This window comes from Macrobrachium rosenbergii, chromosome 55, assembly GCF_040412425.1.
Source record: "Macrobrachium rosenbergii isolate ZJJX-2024 chromosome 55, ASM4041242v1, whole genome shotgun sequence".
In the NCBI taxonomy this organism is placed as follows: domain Eukaryota; kingdom Metazoa; phylum Arthropoda; class Malacostraca; order Decapoda; family Palaemonidae; genus Macrobrachium; species Macrobrachium rosenbergii.
In genome coordinates, this window is record NC_089795.1 from 56,981,304 (window position 1) to 56,989,484 (window position 8,181).

Sequence of the window (8,181 nt, forward strand, 5' to 3'; positions counted from 1 at the left end):
ATGATTCTTAAGCATCAGCTCACTAAGTTTAATATTTATATCATGATGACTGATTTTTAAGGAGAATCAGTTTTCCCGAACAAGAGGTACTTACTGTAGACGATCTGCTTTATTGCACGATGATTAGTTTATGAGTGGTCAGTAGAATTTCTTTAAAAAATTATATATCAGAGCTGTTAAATACTAAAGTATTTATCTCAAAATAAAATTTATTAACATACTTTCGCTATGTATATACTGGAAATACTTAATATCCTTCACAATGATGTAATTCCACTTATAACTTCCCATTGAAATAACAAGTCACTAAAAAAATTTTTCTCTAAAAACTACATATTTCATAATGGGTTATTCATTTCACAAGAAGGACGCGATATGTAGAAAATCAACATTTATGTTTTTGCCGGTTAGCTCTAAGGAAATATTACTTCTCTTAATCATAGATATCACGAAAGAGAATAACCATATAAATCTTTTCCACGTAGACCAATGAAGAAACGTAAATTCAACGTCTTTCCTTTTTAACGATTACAGGCAGTTGTATTATGGGATACTGCTTCCAACTAGGTTATTTTTAAGGACAATTTTCAAGATACTGAGCTATCTAAAACGCACGGTCATGCTAGTAAATAGAAGTAATTAATTTATGCGTGTAAACCAGTTTTTAATAATGCCTACAAATTCATTCAGTGACGATCAATTTCCTTGAAACACTTATCATGAAGAATAAAATGCTAATGATATAAGCTATAATCCCTCCTTCACAGCAAATAATTTCTAACCTGGAAGTTCCCTTATATATAAGAAAAATAATATTCATAAACACATTGTCAATAAAGATAGACTTCACTGTGAGGGTGCTTCTACACTGCCATAAAATAAGTCATAGACACACGTAGTTTACCTATCGCATAAATATCACAAACAAGTTGAAAACAAATCAACGACCATTAGTCGAGAACAAATCTTTAGCAAATACTGGATAACTGTATGAAGCACTGTTATGGCTGCCAATAAGTCATTGATTTATTAATAGTATTCAACCTGTATCCAACCTCTTGATGATGTGTGAGCGATAAACTGTCGACGAAGCCGGTTGTTGGTTTTGATTAAGCCAGTTTGGCACAATAGGCGCCTTTACCTCAAGGAAAGAGTGGTAAGAAGATGAAGGGGGATAACAGGCCTACTGTGGGCCTCTGGACTCTGTACAACTAAAAGGGAACAATATGAAGCCGCTCAGTGCTAGGTGTCACTTTCAAATGCACTTGATTTTCCTTTGTTCTGCATCAGTTTTAACATATTTAATGTAGCAGTGATTACTTATCCTTTACAAACACATCTCAGGGATACGGATTACCACTGCAGTGACTCAATTTCGATTTTTGTAATGCAACCAGTCTCTGAAGTTAAGCAAAGAAGGGTTTGTAAGCTCTTGGAAGCGTTATCTCTTGTAACTAGTTTGTCAGATGCAGTTTTTCAATTATAACGTCTATATGTATATACAAATGGATGTACTGTATGTGTGTGTGTGCGTGTTCCAAGATAACTCTGAAACGCATTGAGAAATTTCAACCAAACTCGGTATACATATGACTTACTATCTAGAAAAGAATACTGTGGGGGTAAGACATCACTACACCAAAGGGCACCAATGGGGGTTGGGGTGGGAAGGGCCTCCCTGAAACGGGGGTGGTTCTGCCTATAGACTTAGTAACCAAATAAACTCTATGGGTTCATCATACCTCATTTGGTTATACATATGACTTACTATCTGAAAAAGAATACTGTGGGGGTAAGGTATCACTGGCACCCTAGGGGATGGGGGTGGGAGAGAGAATAGGGTGACATGTAAAAATAACCAAAAACGACAGATATCAGTGTTTAAACCATAGTTTTCGAGGTCGCTGAGGTGAATAGTGAAACTCCCAATGCCCTTTAAATCCAAGTTCAGCCCAGATAGGAAGGGGGATGAGAAGGGGTGAAAAATAAAATGTCAGAAGTGACAGATATTAGTGTCTAATCCATAGTTTTCGAGGTCACTGAGATGAATCGTGATAGTCACAATGCCCTTCAAGTACAAGTCCAGCCCCGATAGGAATGGGGGGTGAGAAGGGGTGAAATATGAAATGTCAAAAATACTGGGCAATGTAATTGAAGTAACTAATCATAACAGGAAAGAGAGAGAGAGAGAGAGAGAGAGAGAGAGAGAGAGAGAGAGAGAGAGAGAGAGAGTAGAGGGGGTGTTAGGGAGGAGAAAGAGGGAAAGAGTGAGGGAGAGTTGGAGAGTGAGTTTATCGGTTGTCATTCAGAGTTTTCCCGGGCAGGGTCGGGTAGGTCAGCTAGTTACCTATAAATTAGGGAATATCGTAATAGTACAGGCCACAAAAAAACCATTTTTACGAGAAAAATATAATATTATTCCCGTGTTCTTGCAAGATATTCATGAAACAGATATAGGAGGTAGGTTGACACCTCAAGTTGGTTCCATTCTCTGTATGTGGAAATGGCTTGTCCATACGATGATGCTACAGAAATGCCCATCATCGATCAAAATAAAATGTATAATTACGTTGCATTGTATGTCGATATGTAAAGAGAGTAGGTATTTTGATATGCATTGGTATTTCCTTTATAGAAAACGAAAGCATTATGGAAAGAACCAATAAAAATACCCACTTACCGTTCATTATATAAAGTGCATGAATATGTGAAAATATTTGAAGATCCAAGAGAGAAAATAATGAGAAAAACAATCCTCTTAATAAATGGAGTAACAGATTGAAAACTCAGGAGAAACGAAACGTTTCCCTTGCAATTGTCTCATGTTACGGAAGACAGAAAGACACCGTTTTTTCTGGGCATCCTGTCTCGTGACAACCTAAGAAAGGCTCTTTTCCCAGAGACGATAATCTGAGGAATTAACAGAGGACGTTTCTAATTTGAAAAAGAGTCGAGTCTCTCGTGGGATCTTTCACGTGCGAACGCGAAAAGGTTTTTTTTCCCAGGTCTTTTCAAGCTTGAACTTCGTGCATAAGAAGCAACTGCGTCGCTGATGAAGTTCTCTTTATTCACGTCGACAGGAGACTCCGGAATAATTTTACAGCTTTAGGTCTTTACCAGGGAGGTAAAGAGAACGGATAAAGTGAATTCAGAAACGCATTTATAAACGAGTTCTTTCTTGCAGTTGTCTAGTACTTAGCCATGTAAGTTCAAACGAGTTTTGAGAGTTGTAAAGTTTTATTAAACTTTTTTCAAGAAAGTTCTCTGAACAACCAAACCACGAAATTTACAGTTTTCTTATAAAAACTACAAACTTTTCTCTACTGATAATCTGAATGCATTATTATTATAAAATGCACATATATGAGTAAAGTGACAATGAAAGCAAAACCAATTATGTGCAGTATGGACAACTATGCAAGATTACGTCAAAAACCCGATCTTCAATATCATATCTAGTTAATTAAATTATTCTCTCTCTCTCTCTCTCTCTCTCTCTCTCTCTCTCTCTCTCTCTCTCTCTCTCTCTCTCTCTCTCCAGAATATCAAGGAACGATTACTACTTGATTCTTTTAAGCAAAAAATAGTATTATTTTTCTTAATGTTTACATAGCTTAAAAAAACCTTGTAGTCTGGAAACAATGTTTTTACACTTAGGTTTAACCTTTTTCATTTTTTTTTTTTGGCAATGGAAGACATATTACAGATATATGACTGATTTTTATCTAAAATGTTTTATTTTTTCCTGTCTCTATCTATCTATCCAGCTACATATATATATATATATATATATATATATATATATATATATATATATATATATATATATATATATGCTTGCATACAACAGCATACGCAGTTTTATATAAGAATATACAAACGAGTTCACCACCGAGCATAAGCAAGCGCACGAGACCGTAAAGGAACCAGCTATAAAGACCGTAAGAAGACTTACTTTAGCCATTGGCGAGAATGGCTGGCCTTTTAAGGATGTTTCAAGCCGACGGGAAGAGAGGGCAAAACGAGAGACGGGGATCACGAGGGGACAAGTACCGAAAACCACCCTTAGCGCCTGATACGCTAAGGACGATGCTGACACGAGCCAAAGATCTCATCTCAGCTAACGACGAGGAAGGCAATGATGGCCCGTCTGACTCGCCTACAAATATTGACGTCCGTCTCGGCACCCATGACGAACCTCTCGACAGGTCTCGTTTCTCTCTTCTACGAAGCCCGTATGTAGAAATGTCGGCGCCTTAGAGATTCCGAAAGAAAATTGAATGAATCCTGAAGAAGGCATCGCAAACCAGTTAACAGCAGCCGGATCTTATGCTGTAAGGAAGAAAGAAAATCCTGACTTGCAGAATGTCCTCAAGAAAAAAAAAATTTCTAAAATAAAACCGAGGAAGAAAACAATATATGGCTTACCTAACTAACTCTTTGAAAAGAAAATATAAAATGCTAATGAAAAATATATTTTTGCAACGAAATGTCCGTAAGTAATAAAAGACGATATTCTTTAAAAATTGGTCTCCAAATATGATTATAAGTAATCTCAACATAGGCACCGTGCATACACCCCAATACATTTCTTTTTTTAAAAGCAAATGATCGAATATTTCTGCATAAACGAATACCAAAATAAAAGCATGATCTATTTGCCAATATCGCTCAATTCCGTGATATTGGCAGGGTCTGTCCGAATTTGACTTTGGGATCCATACAAAGACCTCGCGAACGAAAGTCTTTTCTTGCAAGTGTTCAATATCTGAATTATGTGAGCTATATCTCTGTCTCAGAAAGGGAAAATTTCCATTGCAAAATCAACACATGTATTTTTAAATAATTTTGTAAAAAAATTTTAAGCGATGTACACGGACAAATTTTCAAGGTATTGGAAAAGTGAGGGAATCCCCACTGGTTAATCGACATGTTACGTTAAAACTAAATAAGAATGCGGCAAGTCAGAAAATAATGATTATTTATGTAAATAATGCCTTTCGTGTGTATAGCAGCACGAATGAATTAGCCCAGAAGATTCAGGTGTCACCTTCCGGATACTATATGACCTTTCAATTTTGATTTCTCATGGATGGCAGCAACACGAGGAAGAGCTGTGGAGTTTACTGTATGCTGTGCAAGTATTTACATTTAGTCTATATCGAATATCAAGACAAGACGGAAATACAGTATATACACAAACGACAATAAACTTTTAGATTTACTACCGAAAATGCAAACTGTCAATCATACAATTGAAAAGAATCATAAGATGAAAAGGGACGCATGTAACAGAATTTGTTTAAGTGTAGATTGACATTGAAAATTAAAGGTTTAAATTTGGCCCGTTCTTGATGGCAATAGTTATAAAGCCTTGTTTCCGATGAAGTAACCTTGTTATAAAATATTTATAATTTTATTTAGTATGGCAATACTACGTCCTCTTAATTCAGATCTATGAAATCTACCAGTCTGCAATTTCCTACCGAAGAGGTCTGGGATATACGAAACGGCCTAAGTGGTGGATTCAAATTCCCATACGTTTGAGGATATTCTCCATAGAATAATTAGCCCTTGAATAAAAAAAATCATAAAGGTTTGAGATAGCAATAAGACAAGTGTACAGAGAAAAAGAATAAATATTGCCTAGATTCAAAACATCTAGCAGCAACATCAGTTATGCAACTTGCACAGCTGCCGCCTTCAGTCGGGGGAATTAGAGCGGACGACGCTAAAGGAAAGAAAAGACAACCAAGAAGTGATGTTCCGGGAATACTGCAATGTTCGATAGCGAGACGCCTTGAGGGCTAGGAAGGAAATGGAGATGGGAGGGGGGGAGGAAGGGAGAGACGGAGGGAAGATGGGTGGGGGAGGTAGTAGTTATTTGATGGAGCCTTCGGGAGACCGCCAAGGAACAAAGAGTAAAAAGCGAGCATACACAGTAAGAACTGAAGGACATTCATGGGAATTATGGAATGACGTGGAGCCTGTCATCTGTGATGTCTGAAATCACGCTTCACTAAACAGAACGCTGGAAGGACAATGATTTTCAGTCTTCGAAATATTCAACAAACGAAAAAGCGAAACAGCTTGAAAAATGAAAAAAGGACAAGTATTTACAACTTAGCACGTCAAAATACAAAGGAACAAAAACGAACGAATAACGAGCACATGGGGAGAATCAAATGTACGAAAAACACTGTTGCATATACATTCATAAGTACACAAAATTTACAGCACAAATTTAACGTAATGATATTCACTATAAACACCTCACATATATGTACGAATGCGCAAGTAAATATACATATATAAAGGCTTATTCAGACAAAACGAGACGACTCTGTAAGTGCATTAATCTAAATTCGCACAGAAACAGCAAATTAAAAACATATGCATAATCGTAATGAACATATTTACTTCCTCCATGCTTTTACAAAACTGTGATCTTCATGAATTGACTAGAAGACGTAAAGTATATAATTAGCTACTTCTCAGCAAAGACAGACGACTGCTCTTTTTGAGATATTCCTAGACAGAGACAACTTCACCAGACTCCATCTTTGTAGTCGTTTACAACTACCTATGATATTTCATATTCTGCCTGATATACTATCATTTCAAAGACTTTATGCTCGTTAGAGGAATTTTATCTGCATTCAACAGACAGCTTTGACTTATTCTTGTTAATTTTTTTGTTGTTATATCGTTAGCTGTTTAACTCTATACAAGGTTTACATTCCTCACACTTACATGCAAATCTATGTTCTACATATTTAAGAGATTTCATTACTACTCACAGGATTCGGTTCATCCTCCTCTTTCATTAATCTTCAGAATCAAGCCAAGATTCTTCCCCTTCAACCTTTACAAACTAGGTTATATGCCCAAAGAAATTTCCACAGTGAAAAATAAGTCATTTTCTGCATCACAAGATTATCTGTAGAAAGTCATTTTACCAACTTCCGAAAAAACTGACTACTGCTCATAACAGAGGAGAAAAATTGGAAATAATACAACATCAAACACCAACCCGAAACTAAGACTAACCCACTGGCAACTTCAATGACATTAAAGGGCAGGAATGTTAACTTATTAGTGAAAAAATCACAGCTAACGAGTAAGGACTACTTCCTGTCGCCATGGATTCTAGAGTATGTTATCTAAATGGCTCATTAAAGTTTCATCAAAAAGGAATTTTATAAAATTCTCATTATATGAGTTTAGAAGACCATTTAGGTAAAATGAATGAGACATTTGATTAAAACTTAGTTTTATAAAAGTCTTGGCCTAAGAGATAATTAGTTCCACTTAAGTCCCGATTAAAAATGTACTTGCATCACTACTGATTCAGTTAAAAAAGACACATCGTGAATGCATCCAAAGCAGTAATTCCCTTGTACGAAGCGTGAGAGTATTTGTGAGTTAATATTTATTTATTATCTTATCAATATCCTCTTGGAGTGTTCATAAATCGCATCTCCTCGGTATCATCCATTCATTTATAGCCGGTTTATGAAAAGAAATGTCTACTTAGGTAAGCTAACAGAAGAGTCCTCTTGATCAGATATGCTGACATATTCCAAAACAAATCAGCTTTCTTTTGGGAGATCGTGTTACCAAAGCTAAATATAATGAATCCTTTTAAAATTTAATAGCTTTACAACAAATGTAATTTGGCTTAAAATGGTAACAGTCAGAGTTTTAAGGGATATATTTAGAACCTAGAAATCTAGAAAATTCGAATAACACTTCCATTCGTGCAAACATTACAATTCGGCTCACATGTTGGAATCAAGATATTAATTTTTTCTCGAGTGGATCTTGTACCAATAAGATGAATTACGGCTTCTAGAAACTAGCTGTGGACCTTATACAAATAAGATGAATTATGGCTTCTAGAAAACTAGCTGTTATCTGTCAAACTTACTATATCTGTATAGATGATGGTATTAATGGCACATAATTCATATTTTTTCTACCCTTTGTTGGCATAGTATTTTCTTGAGCAGACGTCAGCATCATTCCAGCGAGTTAATCCTCAGCAAGTTTCCATAAGGACGAGTTTATCATTTTATCGGTCCTTAAAACGAACATTCTGGGTTAGAACAATGTTGGAAGATTTTCTGTACGGCCATCTTTAGTAAAATCTATTTGAGAAAGTTCCTTCCACAATCATCC